This window comes from Ursus arctos, unplaced genomic scaffold, assembly GCF_023065955.2.
Source record: "Ursus arctos isolate Adak ecotype North America unplaced genomic scaffold, UrsArc2.0 scaffold_3, whole genome shotgun sequence".
NCBI classification, from domain to species: Eukaryota; Metazoa; Chordata; class Mammalia; order Carnivora; family Ursidae; genus Ursus; species Ursus arctos.
In genome coordinates, this window is record NW_026622985.1 from 7158597 (window position 1) to 7175516 (window position 16920).

Sequence of the window (16920 nt, forward strand, 5' to 3'; positions counted from 1 at the left end):
TTCAGTAGGGCAGTGATCACTCAGTCACTGTTCAGCCACCCGGCAAAGCCATCGTCCCCTGCGGCAGTGCTGCAAAGACCAACAGTGGCCTCCCAATTTCTCCTTCCAGTGAAGGATTTTATTACGTGGAGACTGATACACACAGAAGGATTTATATTTCACACATGTAAATTAGAAACATATCTAAAATAAAAACTTATAAACCCACTTCATCTCAGAATCAAAGTAATTAGAAATGGGATTGCCTGGGTGGCTCAGCTGGTTGAGCATCTGACTCTTGGTTTCAGCTCAGGTCACGATCTCAGGGTTGTGAGATCGAGCCCCATATCAGGCTCCACACTGAGCATGAAGCCTGCTTGAGATTCTCTCTCTCCTCTCCCTCTGACCCTCCCCCTGCTCTCTTTCTCTCTCTCAAATAAATAAATCTTTTAAAAAAAGGTAATTAGAAATGTTTCCACCACAACTCCTGTGTGTCTCAACCCCAACAACACCTGTTATCTTCCTTTTATAGTACACAGTTTTATGACACACCCACACCTCTAAAGATTGTATGGGTTCCTTCTACTCAGTTGCAGCTTTACAGAAGTTATTTCATTCACAGAGCTGCTCACACACGCACAGGAGGGCATGTACACGGGGTAAAAGCTGAACAGGGTCTGGAATCCAGCTCATGTGTACCACTGTCGGTTTCCCAGTCTGCTTTTTACTAGACTCCTGTAAGACATCATCAGCGTCTCCAGAGTAACGTTTACTCTCAATGGCCGTTTTCTTTAATTACGTAGACAAAACCAGGGCCAGAAACTGGTTTATGAATTAGAGGAAACTTCCATTATTCAATTGAAAGAAACTCAGTGGTTTAAAGTAAGTTTTAAAATGTATTTAATAACTTTTCTCTGTAGAGCTGTGTTTCTTTATGCTCCCAATACCGAATATTTGTGATTTATTTTCTTGTGCTTTATGAGTTCTCCCAGATATTTATGTATTCCATTAGTTTTATTTTTTCTAACAATAAACATTTAGCGTTATTGGCCTTTCTAGAATGTTTTCTCTTTCCTTACTTTCTGCTATCATCTTGATTATTATTTCCCTCCCTCTATTTCCTTTGAGATTATTTCGCTACACCTCTACTACCATGGAATATAGCCACTTAGCTGCTTAGTTTTCAGCCTCTTTTTTTTGGTGAATGTTCCTCCAAATCTTCCTTCAGACCTTCCCTCTGCATCTCCTAGATTCCTACACATAATATTTTCATTAACTCTTAGCTCTGAGTATTTCTTTAAATCTTTATGTGATTTCATTTTGAAGCAGCTATTTGGAACTACATATATTTTATAATTTCTTTATTTTTATTTTTTACTGTTTTAAAGATTTATTTATTTGAGAGAGAGAGCACAAGCAGGGCAGAGGAGCAGAGGGGCAGAGGAAGATGCAGACTCCCCACTGAGCAGGGAGCCCAATGTGGGGCTCGATCCCAGGACCCGGGGATCATGACCTAAGCCGAAGGCAGACACTTAACTGACTGACCCACCCAGGTGCCCTTATTTTTAAAATTTCTAATGGATGTGGATTTTAACAAGTATCTTTGTTATTACAATTTAATCGCATTGCATCTGACATTGTAAATAGCATGGCACAGATTCCGTCAATGTGCTGAGGTTTGCTCCGCTGGTTAGCATGGGGTGATGGCCAATGCTGCTGCTGGCCCAGCCTCACTCCCTCCTGCTTACCACTTCAGGGACAGTGCCCCCTTCCCAACTATTAGCGCCTGTGTTTCTTTGCCCGTAGACTTTCTTCTAGGGTCATGCTATCACCCAGCTGTGCTGCGACCCCCTGGTGCAGTAGGTGTGCCAGAATGGGAATCTTGCAAGGAGCAGCTATCAACCAGAATCTGATGGCCTACGACACCCCAGCTCCCTTGTCCCACGTGGGAGAAGTCTGGTGTGCCTTTTCATCCTGGTTCCTACAGTTTCTCAGTGGGAAAAAGCTCCACTTACCCACACTGACAACTAACCCCAAACCGTGCCCTTTGCCTTTTTTCCCTGCCTCGCTCCCCATTTCTCTATCAGGCTTTCCTTCCCTTGAAAGTAAGAGACTCACATGCAAACATTCGTCTCAAGTTCTGTTTCTGAGGAAGTGCAATGCAAAGGCAGTAATGAACTGGAAGTTATGTTTATTTTTGAGAAGAACCTGAGTTCTCTATTTTTTTAAAGATTTTATTTATTTATTTAGAGTGCACAGAGGCAGTGGAGGGGCAGAAGGAGAGGGAGAGAGAGACTCTCAAGCAACTCCCCAGTGAGATTTGCTGCAAAATACATTTCTCAAGAAGAATCCAGGGGCTTTAAAGGCTTTTCTCTTCCCAAATGAAATGAGGACTCAATCAAATGAAAATAAGAGATCTCTGGCCTGAGAAAATGCATGGATGTTGGAATGGACAGCATGGATAGGAGACAGGGAGCTGGGTGGGGAGATGGACTGCAGTCTTTCCTCCCACGTTTTCGAGACCTTTCTCCATGAGGGTGAGAAGGTACAGACAGCATGTGACTGCCGCCTCAGAATCAGGGGCTTTGGAACGCCATGACGAATGCCACCAACCAAATGCCACCAACCATGGCCTGGCGCACATGCTCTCAGCTTGGTCAGAAATGGGTCTCAGCATCCCAGAGCTTCTCTAGTGATGAAGCAGAAGTTCAAATCAATAATTCTAAGGCAAATATTTACGAAAGCCCTATCTGGACTGCTTATAGAAAAAAAAATAGTTGTTTGCCTGAAACCAAATATTTTCCCAAACTGAATGTAACCTCTTATTTATGCATAAACACAACAAAGGGATTACTAAATGAAAGTGATATTCAAATTTTTTAAAAAGCCCTTACTCCTGTTATCTAACACTACTTTGATGATTTGGTCTAGTGTAGTTTGCTTTATCAGCCTGCTATTTTCATTAAAATATAATCAATGGATTCATTTACATCCTGCACAAATCTATGAAGAATTTTAGACAAGTACACACACCTCCCATAAATAACTAAGCAAGTTAACTAATTCTGAAAAGATGAAGGAACAAAAGTAAGAAATTAAGTTTCATTCAAGGGAAAGATTAGTTGTAAAATGTATCCCATGGGATCTTCTACCTGTGCTAAATCTGGAGCAGAGACAGGGGTTGGGGCATCTCAGGAGCCAGAGAGAGGAGAGAAGTGTCCTCAAGTAAAATTCGTAGTCTCACTACCAAGATAAAACAGGTGCATAGGTCATGTAGTTACCAACTTCCTCAACAAATATGGCCCCAGTGCTCTTACTGTAATATATGTCCTGCCCCTGCAGCATCCTGGGGCTGCTAGGCTGGTCTGCAAGAGGGACCAGTTGCTTCCCACCACAAAGAACAGGATCCCCCAGCTTCTCAAGCTGTGGTCAGGCACCATTAGCATCTGGGCTCAGGACTTCTTCACGCTCCCACCTTTCTGTCAACGACTCTCCGCTCAGCATCTCAATTACCAGGGGTTTCAATGACAAGCTATAAAAAGTCCTGGTGGGAAGACATATTACCCCTCTAAGGTGTATTTTTTGACAACTGCTAGGAAAAGGCAAACTGACCATTTACTAAGGTAAAGCCTTCCCCTCCATCATGCCTGCGTGACAGGTTCTCTGGGCATCGGCGTGGCTCAGTAGCTATACCGGTACCACAGCTAACACCTCCACATGGATTTTACAGCCAGTGCAATAATGTAACGAGGATAAAATAAATCACTTAAGCAAGGCAGCTTTGGGGATGGATTACCGTAATGACCACAAGATGGAAGGTAAAGTTCCTTCTCCTGCTACCATCACATTTCAAAGAACTACCTGGGGAGAATCACAGGGTGTGCGTCTTTTAAACAGCCCAGAATTTCTTCTAAAAATTAGCAAAGAAAAGGGGCATCTCAATCAGTGGCTCAATCAGTAGAGCATCCGACTCTTGATCTCAGGTCTTGATCTCAGGGTTGTGAGTTCAAGTCCTGTGTTGGGTGTGGAGGGTACTTTTAAAAAATTAGCAATGAAAAATGAAGAAGATACTTTCAAACCCTATGATGACTCAACACATGCTTTTAAAAACTCCAATTCTTCTAATTAATGTCTACTCATTTGTTTCCTTTGCAAGAGGTCTGTTAGTATCTTGCAAATCTTATGAATGAAATTATTAATAGTTATTTTAGAAAGGTGCCAGTCACTGGGTGGGATAATGGAATACCACATTCCTTCTGTTTCAGGCTCTGACTGAAGCATTTTTTATGTAGTTGAACTTTGAGAAAGGATTCTAGAATTCCCTATTTCATCCTTGTATGGTAGATACAGCACAGCAAGGAGATAAAAGCACTGATTTTCTTCACAGTTGGGTTTGAAGTTTTGCTCTCTCGGTCACTGTATCGATGGACTCGGACAAGTTAGTGAGCCTTTCCAACTTTTTCTCAGTTATAATAATGGAGCAAAATGACCTTCCTCGAAAGATCATTATCAGATTGACTGAGAGGAGTGAGAGGCAGCTGATGCTGTTGGTCTGGGACGTCTTCCTTGTGACCCAGCAGCCCTACGGGACTGAGCCACATGCACAATGAGCTCCCCACTAGGCTCCCCATCCTGCTGGCTTCCTCCTTCTCTGGCCTCCCTCCTCCTCTCCCTCACACAGCCTCCCAGGATTGCCGGCCAAAGGAGCTACTTTCACCCAAATACTTGTCTTGGGATCGCTCATCTCGTCTCTGCTTTTGGGAGAGTCCAAACCAAGATGACGTGTGGAGTCCCTGACCTGACTGAGGTGCTCCCTAGAGCACCTCCCTTTCCTGTATCGCCTTGCCTCCAAGCAGCATGTCCCATCAACATGTGGTTGACCAGATGCCTACATTCCTTTAAGTTTACAGACCCAAGCAATGCAAATTATAATGACTTTTCTCCTTAGGATCTGCTGAAAAATAAACAATTCTACAGCAATTTTAAAAACAATATTCACCATTGCTACTTGTCCAAATATGGTAAAGTCTCAGTTACCCAGGGTAGTTTAACACAGTCCCCCATAACCAATTACTCAAGTTTTGTTCATCTGGGAAGGGAATTTCTAATCTCTGGCCCTGACATAGGAACTTGCATTAAGCCATAGCTTCCTCCCCATAACTGAAGAAAACTCTGCTCCTGAGATTCAAAACCAGTCTGGCGTAAAGAAAGACTGTTAGGGCCAGACTGGTTCAATCACCTGTCCCACTCGCTCATGGGACGCTGGATATTCAAACCTGCTATACAATCTTCAGTTAACTTCCATTCAGGAAATTATATGGACCATCCACCACGTCTCAGACCCTCTGCTAGAAACCAGATGAAGGAAACGCTACTTTTCTGGTCACTCACAACAAAGGTATAAACAGACCATTAAAATGCAAGATGTTTGTGCTGTGGCCAAGTGGACACGGAGCCGTGGCCGTGATTGGTGCCTTTTCTTGGTCCTGATGCAGGCTCCCACCTGCCTGACTCAGTGTGCTGGCCAGAACTGAGGAGGGACCCAGCGTATCAGCTGTGGAAGGAATGGATGCCATTCCTGCACAGCACTTGAAACCTAGGAAACATTCTGAGTCTAACTCAAGACAGATGCTCAACAGATCACAATTGATCCAGACTGGTTAAAAACCAACCAGAAGTGCGTTAAATGCAATCATTTCTACCACACCATCGTCTCTGACTATAAATCTTCTTTTAAAAGCTCAAAGTTAGGTGCTTTGGAGAGCTTTTTGGTCCAGTGCAATTTATAGAGACATTGGACAGATTCATATTCTTTTTTTTTTTTTTATGAGCTGACTATGTTAGGTTGGCATCTGGGCAAGTGATTCAAGTGTCATGGTTATAACACGTGTGGAGGGATGGTTCGTGGCCCACAGCACAATATGCTCATAGTACAACACCTTCCCTATGAAACGTAACTGAGCATCTTTCAAAATTCGAAGTCAGGTGGGTATTTTTGTGGGGCTGTGTGACACCTCGAATGCGTGAGGACACAGAGATAGGAATTGTCGCCAATGTTTCTTCTACACGTGCACCTGCTCTTGTGATCTCCAAGACAGCACAAAGAACAAAGGAGTCAATTCACAGTGCCAACATCATTGTTTCCGGGGGTAGATGTTGACCTTCATCAAATGCTATTACATCTCTAGACTGTGAAATAACGCATCATGCTTTTTTCAATAAAACTTGGTGATCTGTTCTTTTTTAATGTTTTTGGGTTGTTCTGGATTTTTCCCCTTGATCTACAAGTGCATGAATATGTGAGGCTTGAAGTTCTTTTTTTAAATTAGCAGAAAAGAAATACAAACAAGCAACAAGCAAAACAACCCAAGAGAATGATAACTCTCCATGACATGTGAATATGGTAGATTTCCTTTATCATAAAAATGTCTTTTTATTTAAGATTTTTTTTTTGCCATTTTCCTATCTTATTGGATTTCAGAATGATCAACAATAATCATCTCATTTGATTTTTGTCATCTCTCAGTTCAACTTCCTCAAACACAGTGCATCAGGGGATGTCAGGTTTCCTTCAAAGTTGTCCAGCAGCGGGCAGCTCGTGTGTTGCTCTTGCCCTGGAAGAAGTTGGGGCAAAAGGAGAGACCTTGCGATCAGAAAGCTTAATTAATTTGCTGAAGATCCCCAGTGAGGGAAGTTACTGCATCTGCCTTCTCTGTCCTCCCCGCCTGAAATACACTAGTGAACGCTTCTCTTATTGAAGGATCTTCAGGAAAAAACAAAACAAAACTAGGCAGTGCTATTCCTCTTCCCCTAAGATCCAATGAACTGTGCACCCCATAAACTATGAACAACAGAATTTTGTTCTAGACCAGGCTTCCTTGGGAACGTGGTGATATGCAGGACAAGGTTTGTGGTCCAAGAAGCTTCGAGTCAAATTCTTTCCCAGTGACCGGCATGAGCCCCAGAAATTTACTAGCCGCTCTGAAGTTCAGGGTTGCTGTCATGATTTACAGCTTCTGCCTATGATTACATTGAACCATTAAAGGGGGGAAAAAACCCAAAATTTAAAAATAAATATGAAACATAAAATGGATGCTGACAGTCTGCCTCAAAGTAAAGCAAAATAGCAAAGAAATGAAGGGAATGAAATTAGGAAACCCACTGCCATGTTCACATTGCCGCTGTGAGCTCCCAGCTTCGTGACCCTTGAAATGCTTCCTCTCTGATCCTCAGTTTTGTCGTTGGTAAAATGGGCGTGTTCTTGTCTCATAGAAGTGTTTACAAAATGTTTATAATTATGATAAAACATTGGTTTACATAATTTTGGAATAATTCTTGCTCCCAGAGAAAAGCCTCTCTTTCTAATGCAGACATCCACATCTCAACTTCTGCACACTAAGTTTTATGTATGTTTATTTTTTATTTTTATCATACCCTAGAGGAAGAAGCTGCATCCTTCTGAAGTTTAGGACGTTCCCTCTGCCGGCCAGGATGCCCTGCACCTGCTGGGGGAATGCTTGTGCACCTGTTACTGGTTGTATCGTGTCAGACCCATTGACTGCTCACCTGCAGGGGCTCCCACCTCATCATATAACCGAGTCCGGCCTGCCTCTGGACCACTCAGGCCTGGGAGCAGAAAGAAGGTGTGCAAAGGCCCCCACACCAGTGAGCGTGAGTTCAGAATTCAGGAAGAGGGTACGATGTCAGCATTTTCTGAGGTTTGGCCCCAACCCAATCCCCAGCCAAATGCCAGGAGAAAAAGAAAATGATTTATCTTTATCAACACATGGAATTCTTTATTTTTTTATTTTATTTATTCATTCAACAGAGAGAGAGACAGCCAGCGAGAGAGGGAACACAGCAGGGGGAGTGGGAGAGAAAGAAGCAGGCTCCCAGCGGAGGAGCCCGACGTGGGGCTCGATCCCAGAACGCCGGGATCACGCCCCGAGCCGAAGGCAGACGCGTAATGACTGAGCCACCCAGGCGCCCCTCAACAGATGGGATTCTTTACATGGGAAAGGACGCGTCCCAGCCTGACAACAGTACCTGGTAGAGACGCCACAGACGGCACATCCAACACCCAGGCAGAACTCAGCTGATCCAAACTCAGACAAACAAAACCCACCATGCGCTTTCCTGCTGCCCTCACACAAAATGGTGACAGGTTTGATAGAAAAATAACTTTCAGTGATCTTATTATGCAGGAATCACCAGTTTTTTGGTAAAACTATGAAAAACAAAAACAAAAACAAAAAACAAAACAAAACAAACAAAAAAACCCAAAAGCTAAAAGCAAAACCCTTTCTTAAACTCCTACATATATACACATTGACAGCCTGTTAGTTACCATAGAGGTAAATGTATGGACTGCCTGAGCCAAATATTTCTTATTCATTAAGAGCTGATCTTCACAGCCCTGTGTTCCAGAACAGTCTGAGCACAAGGGTTCCAGGTAAGCTGATCCTTAGCGGTGCTCTTGCCAGGCTCACCCCTCCAAGAGCAGAGCACCCACAGCTGGGCCTTCCCAGAGATGGGCACGGGACTGCTCGAATCCCAATCCCTTCAGAAAGTCTGGCCCCCTCTGACTCCATGAAACAACTTTTCTCTCTGAGAAAAATTTCATGGGAATGAACGTGCATCTTCTCTGACATATTTTCCATCGCAGCAATGGAGAGAGCTGATTTGTGGTTACCAATCAGGAACTAAGAGGTAGTCAAGTTTCAATGAGGTATTTTGGCTTTTGTCTCTTAAAAAAAAAAAATCCCAGGAAAAGGACTAAGCTTCTGGAATGCATTTCACCAAGAATAGTAGCACCTTGTTAACTTTGTGCATTTTTTTTAACACTATCGATGATATTAGACTTTTTGCAGACACAATTTTTGTCAGCTAGGACATTATTATCCTTCACGGAAATTTTCCTACCCAAAAACAACATTGGAAGTTCTATATGATGAAATTTGAATTAGCTCTTGCATTCATATGCAATGTAATTTTTATAACAAGTAATTATCCCTGAGATTACTAGAAGAGCAATCACGGAACCCTCCCTCCCAGAACCGAATGAATGCCCATATACACAGAATTACCGGCTATCTGATGAACACCAATGTAAATTTCCTCTTTTGTGTGTGACAATCCCTTTGGCAAGAAAGTGAACATAACTCAAAATTATTCAAAACGAAGGAATCTCAAAATGGTAACTCTATTAAAATCTTCCACCTTAGAAATGGTGTGCAGCACATTTAAGAATCAGGATAATTAAACCTTAGAGGGGTCATATACCTTAAATTAGATGTCTCTACCTGGCAGACTACAGTAAAATTAAAAGAAGGTTAATTACTGAATCAGTAGGATGTAGATATAAATATAGCTGTGTATAGAGACATGGACATATATTCTTTAAAAAGTATGATAACCCTTCAAGATTCACACGGATGCTCATCTTCCAGAAGACGTCCATAGGGAGGCCACACGTGGAGACAACAAACAAGCCTGAAAGAACAAGCACTTCCAAGTCTATGCACCCCATCTGCGAATGTGTCATTGGCTAAGACGAGCTACCTAGCCAAGCCCAGAATTAGAGGCATGGACACAGTAAGGTCGGAACAAATCGGGCTCATTTCTTCAAGCAAGTGACCATGGTTGGAGCTTCATGGACCATGATACCCTGGCATGAAGAGCTCAGGATACACATATCCCAGAGTATTCACTCACTCAGTCTTTCACTCAACAGGTGATTAGTACACATTTGTCACCCTGCAGTCGTTTGAATAAATGTCCCCCTCAAATTTATGTTCACCTGGGACCTCACATGTACTTGCTTGGAAGTAGGGTCTCCATACTTCACAGCTGTAATTAGTTACGGTGAGGATATACTGGATTAGTGTGGGTCCTAAATAAAATGACTGATGTCCCTATAGGAACGGGAGAGGACACAAAGGCACAGACACACAGGGAGAAATGCCATGCAACCACGAAGACAGAGGCTGGACTGATGTAGCTATAGACCGAGGAACTCTGAGGATTTCCGAGACCCACCAGAAGCTAGAAGAGACAAGGAAGAATCCTACCCTAGAGCCTTCCGAGAGGGCATGGCATTGCTTAAACCTTCACTTTGGACTTCGGTAAGAGACGAAGTATCTGTTGTTTTAAACCATCCAGTTTGGGGTAACCTGTTATGGCAACCCTGGGAAACAAATGCACACACATAATTTTGAAGTGTGGTCATGGGGGAGCTTATCAAGGAGGTAGTATTTCAACGTTGACTTGTGGCAGGTAAGAACGGTGGCCATGCAGATGTCTGTGAAAAGAACTTCCAGGAAGAGAAGGCAAGGAAGCAAAGTGCCCAAGGTAAGACTGTGCCTGGAATAGTGAAGGAAGCCTGTGTGAGCAGGTGAGCAGTGAGTAGGTGAGCAAATGAGCAGGTGAGCAAATGAGCAGGTGAGCAAGGGAGCAGGTGAGGAGTGATCAGGGGAGCAGTGAGTAGGTGAGCAAATGAGCAGGTGAGCAAGGGAGCAGGTGAGCAGTGAGCAGGTGAGGAGTGAGCAGGTGAGGAGTGAGCAGGTGAACAGATTGGGATGGGGCGCCCTATGCAAGGAGATGCCAAGGACAGCAGATATGACTAATTTTATCCCTTTTCATTTGCGCACTCTGCTTTCTTCTTTATGCAGTTTTAAGGTACTAACTTAGGAAAGAAATCTTGAGAAAAGGGGGGAAAGTGAACATGTTAGTGTAAAAACGATCTTGGTTTGAACTGCAACTCTGCTATTTCGGTGGGAATATACTGAGTATCATTTACTTTTCCATTATGTCCTCGGTAAAATGGCCACAATGACAACCCCTGGACAGTGTTGTGGGGAAGACCGGACCAGGGGAGGGACGGAAAAGGGCAGCCGTAGACAAGCACGTGACAAAAGAGAACGTCCATCGTGATCATTCAGTATGATCAGTCGCGGCTCCCTGCACAGACTTCCTGCAGGTGGGATTTGTGTGTGATTTGCCTTCGCGCTTCCCTCCCTTCAGCCCTCAGCTCTTTACCCGACACACGTCATCACAGTACAAATGTCAGTGAGTTATTGAAGGAAGGAGTGAGTGAGCCAGTTAACGAATGAAGGAATGAACAAATCTGTGGCTGTGTCTCCTGGTCTCCAGTCGGATTAGAATGCCCTGCCTCTCTGCTCTCCTAGGAACTTCTACTCACCTCTTGGACTAGTTGTCTTTCTTATGCACCAGACTGTGAACACTTCGAGATGTTCTTTATACTCAATTGTGAATAGTGCCACTAATTGAATTTAATCCAGTAGACGAGACAGGAAGCCAGAGCTACAGTGTCTGAGCTCTGCTAGACTTATTTCAAAGCCTCATGAATTCTCCCTTCCTCAGTTCATGAGATGCTGTAATATTCCTAGACAATTTCTTAAAATTGGTTAAGGTTTAAAAAGAAAAGGAAGGAGTTGGTGTTAGCCCAGTACAAATTGGGAGTTTCTTAAAAGCAGTCAGGTACATAATTGAAAGCTAATTGAATGTTCTCATCCATATGCATGAAAAACAATTTGCATTGCTTCATTATTAAAAAGCAGTATAAAGATGAGGCGGTGGTGGGAATCTACTTGAGGAATGTTCTTCCCAGAACCTTCCTGCAAAAGGAAGCTTAACTCTTTAGATCTTGGAAATATATTTTGGAAATACCTACACACTGCAAATAAACTATGTTTTGATATTGATTTCAGATTCATAAATTGTACTGGAGCTAGTTATAGCCTCATCTATTTCATAACAGAATTTCAATCTTAAGACTGTTTCCCCCGAGACAAAGAAAAAGACAACTCAGTGCTCAAATTAAGTCACATTGAAGCTTCTGTGGCTGCATGATTAGCAATTCCAGAACAATTGCTGGTTCCAAAAGACAAAAAGAATTCAATGGAAGGAAATGGACAGAATTGTAGAACATCACCACTGCCCCCTCCCACAATATCAGAGTCCTCCACCTGGGGCAAACCCTGAGCTGGACACTTGGACATAAGTGTTGCTACTCAATTAAGAGGCAATTCCAATGTTTGTTACTCTCTTCAGATAGTCTTATTTACTCTGAGATATCCCATTGGAACTACAAAATGGGATTCACTGAACCTTTTTGTTTGGAAAGCCCTGGTGTTCTCACCATCTGGTTTTCATTGTCCCCAATCAGCATATTTACAGAAAGACTTTTGTTTCTGATAAGATGGAGTAACCAGGAACCAGATTTGCCTTCCCACTTTAAACAACTAAAGAAAATTGGAGAGGGGAGAGAGCATATGAAATGGTGGTTTCTAGACATTAGAGACTCCGGAGAGAGGCGAAGTATGCAGCTAGAGCTCCTGCTTGGAAGGGGATTCTGGGTCATGGCACCAGGAAGAGGGATGCAGGTTGAGCCCAATGACCGCCCTGCCATCAGGACAGGGAGTGGGAGCTCCAACAGAACAAGAGTTAGAGATTGCAGGAAGGGCTCCATGGAGAGGAGAGCGGCATGGTGCATGATCCCCATAGTCCACAGGGGGACCCCTCAAGCAGCAGCAGAGTACTGGCCAGTGTGCGCATGTGAGGAAAATACCTGGAGTTTGGGAAAGAACCACCCAGAAGGAGCAGGTGGAAGCATCGTCAGAGCTCACACAAGGTTGGGATGGTTTGTGTTTCTGCAGAACAAAGTAGAAAACAATCATAATATACAGAGAATTGGGAAGGGTAAATCTGTGGGACAGTTTTGCTTCAATAGTGGGGAAAATACATCCCACACTAAATGCTATTCTGGTTCAGTTTAATAAAGCTTAAAAACGAGTCTCAAAAATATTACTGCACTGTTGCAAAGTAATTTAACTGAACGAAAATAAAGAATTGTCCAAAGTAAAAAAGAGATACAAAAACCCAAAATGGTAAAATCACAATGTCCTCAGGGATCTAATTAAAAATTTCCAAACAGGGGAGGCATGAGTGGCTCATTCGGTTAAGCATCCAACTCTTGGTTTCAGCTCAGGTCATGAGCTCAGGGTCATAAGATCGAGCCCTGCCTCAGGCTCTGTGCTCACTGCAGAATCTGGCTAAGATTCTTTCTCTCCCTCTGCCTCTGCTCCCCCCCCCCCATTCATGCACTCACTCTCTCTCTCACACAAATAAATAAACAATATCTAAAAAAAAAATTACAGACAGGAAAAGAAGCACAAAGAGGAAAATCAATCAGCACTGATCCAGAACATGGTGCCAACGACAGAATCATAGCGTGAGGGACCTTCATATACTTATTACAACTGTATTTGATGTATTCAAGGAAGTAAAGCAAAGCTCAGCCTGAGTGCAAAACATAGAAGATAAAAATAATAAGTCCCAAACTGAATTTCTAGAATTGAAAACTATAACATCTAAGATGAAAAATAACTGGAGGGGAGTGACAGCAGGTGTGACACAGAGAGGAACAGATTAGTGGACATGAAGACAGAGCAACGCGAATATGCAAAGCCAAGCCCATACACACTGAAAGCAGCAGAGCGCCAACGAGCAGACACGGGTTATCTGCAGAACTTAGGTCTTTCCAGTAACATGCTTGACGTTGGGGGTATCAAGATGCAAATAACTTAATTTTTCTAGTGAGAAATATTATATATTATAATTATATACATAATTAACCTACTGATCAGTAAATACAGAGGGGAAAGCATTTCTGGAAAGAAAGGAAAGATTGAAAAATTAGATTGATATCCATGTGGGATACAATAATGAGGCAGTAAGCACAGTGCTTTGGGCTGAATGTTTGTGTCAAAGTAAAGTACTGTAAAAGTAAAGTAAATATATCTGTCAAAATTCATGCATTGAAGCCCTAACCCCCGGTGTGGCTGTATGTGGAGACAAGGCCGTTACAGAAGTAATTAAAGTTACATGAGGCCATAGAGTAGGGCCCTGGTCTGAAGGAATTCGTGCCCTTAGAAGAAGAGACACCAGTAAGCCCCGTTCTCTCTCTCTCTGAGAATACCCATGAAGGAACGGCCATGTAAGCACATAGCAAAACGCCAACCCCTGCAAGGCGGGAGAAGAGGCCCCAGGAACCCCAACACCTGGACCGCAGACTTCCTGCCTCCAGAACTGTGAGGAATAACTGTCTGTTGTTTAAGTTGTGGGAGGTTGTTATGGCCACCCAATTTGACTAATACAAATAATAATAATAATAACTGTTAATATTTATTAAGTGTTCCCCACGTGCCACTTACTCACACCTTATCTCATCCAACTCCATAAGGACACTACCAACCTGACATTCTAGGTAAAACACTGAATCACAGAATTTTAGTAAACTCTTCGAGGTCACACATCGCTGGTATGTAGAGCAAAGCCCAGAGTATGAGCCCAATCCAGGCTCCGGATAACAGCCATGAGGATACAGCAGCTCCTATTCGCCGAATGTCGACTCCCTGCTGGACCTTTATGATGAGAGCTTTACCTGAATTGTCTAATTCGATCCTCAACACAACCCTCTGGGCTAGAGACACCGCGTCACGAGGATGAGTCACCGGGACTGAGAGAGATGAGGAAGCTTTTCAAATGGAAGAACTGCCAAGAAAATCCTTAGAGGTATGAAAGGTCAAAGCCCGCCATAGGAGTGATCACCTGGGCACACTCAGTGAGTGTGCACAAAGCCATCTCTGAGGGTGGGCAGGCCCTAAACCAGGGCAGCCTTCAATGCCGGGCCAAGATATTTACACAAATTCTGTGGACACCATGAGGTCTTGCATGCGATGCAGAGGCTGTTCAGATATTTTGAAAGCATCTGGAATAGAACCAGGCCAAGTGCAAAGCCCCATTCCTCTCCCAGAGATTTTGTTTCTGAATCACCTGGATATAATAAAGTACAATCAGTATTTCACTGCATCATCATCTCTGTTATAAATCATAAGCCTGCAAATTTTAGTGTCGAGCCACTCACATTTGTCTATTTCCCCAGCTCATCCACAAACCAACGGCAGGGATTATCTATAATACTGAAAGGTAGGCTTTCTTGAATCCAGGAACTTACAGAACGAAGCACCACCCACAGCCCACTAGTCCTTGTGTGTATCATGAATGGAAAGGACCTGTTTGTTGTGACTGGTTCTCTGGTTCATGGATTCCCATTCCTCCCGAATTACTCTTGTACATCCTGGGAGACCATCTTGCTTCTTCAATGATCCAAAAAGAATTTCCCAGCTCCCTGACAATGGGCATGGCATCCTCCCGTCTGGGAACCTGTCCTCCCCCCGTGCAGCACTTTGTGCTGCCTCCCAGTGAGATGAGTCCTTCCCACACCGGGATCCTATTTGTGCCTGGGGAACACCCCACTCAAACCAGTTTGAGAGTCCGTATTCAGATCTTGCATCTACAAATACTTATTGTGTCTCATAACACACCTACTCCTTCCTGCTCGTGTCTGAGTTAATCTCTTCCAGTCCAAAGATGGTTTGTCCTCCTTTTCACCCTTCCCAAACACGAGCGCCTTCTAGGCAGCCTTTCTGGTGCTCAAAGCTCTTCCCCCTCACAGCCAGCTCACCCTGCAGAGAGCACTAAGGACCCTTGGAGACTTGCGTCCACCCATCCACACACAGGCCACCTTCCCAACTCAGACACACAGCACCCACCTTTCCTCTGAACTTTGGGAAGCCAAAAATGATTAAAATTATCTTTGTCTCACAGTACCACAATCATACTGATTTTATTCTACAATACGATCATTGCATTTCCGTTCTTTTGAGTTACAGAAAGTTCAATGAAGGTTATTTCCTTCTCTTTGAACACATGAAAATTTGAGAAGATTCAGGAATTTATACAGAGGTTTACGTTGACTTAATTTTTAAAATTTTTATCTTGCGATAATTGCAAAATTCCATAAAAATTCCAAGAACGATACGAAAAATATTTTCCGGGGCCACTTCAGAATAATCCCTCACTATGTTCGTACACAACCACAGGACAGTCATCACAGTTGGGGACTTACATTAACATATCAATACCACCTGCACTCCAGATCCCCTTCACATTCCACCAATTGTCCCAAAACACAGCGAGCAAAGAATCCAGAGCAGAACCACACATGGCTTCAGGTCGTCACAGTTCCACAGACTTGCCTGGTCTTTTGTACTGCGGACCCTTTTGAAAGATAAAGGACAGTTATTTCCTGAAATGTCCTTCCATTTGTGTTTTCCTGACATTTCCTAAGGATTCGATGCAGGTTCTTCTCATTGCATCTTATCAGGTATCAACTTGTGCCTGACATTGGCTTTGATAGCTTGACTAAAATGGTGTCAGTCAAGCCTGTGCTCTAGAAAGTTACCATTGTCCCCTTCGTAACTGATAAGTATTTTATTGGGAAGTACTCTGAAGCTACCTGAATATCTCCTTCCTCATTTAACTTTTAATTTAGTCATTCTTTTTTTTTTTTAAGATTTTATTATTTATTTGAGAGAGAGAGAGGCAAGAGCAGAAGGGGAAGGAGAGAGAGAATCTCAAGCAGACTCCATGCTGAGCATGAAGCCCGATGTGGGGCTTAATCCCAGGACCCTGAAATCATGATCTGAGCTGAAACCAAGAGTCAGATGCTTAACCAGCTGTGTCACCCAGGCACCCCTAATTTAGTCATTCTTTTTTAAAATTTCTGTCAATACTGACTCATGTTGTATTCAGTAGATCATAATCCCCTATCATTATTATGATGCTTACATTCATTGTCTCATATTTGGCCAGAAGAAGGCCCTTGGACTACTTATCAAGTTTCTTTTTGCTCATCTTGTAATTTTTCTGTTCCTGCTCTGGGATCAACTATTTCTTCAAGGAGCTCCAGCGGCTTTCAGAGATGTAAATGATATCTGAATACAACACCTGTGTTTCACTGATCCACAGGCTTCTTCACTGAGCTGCACTAGGGAAAATATATATGCATATACATAC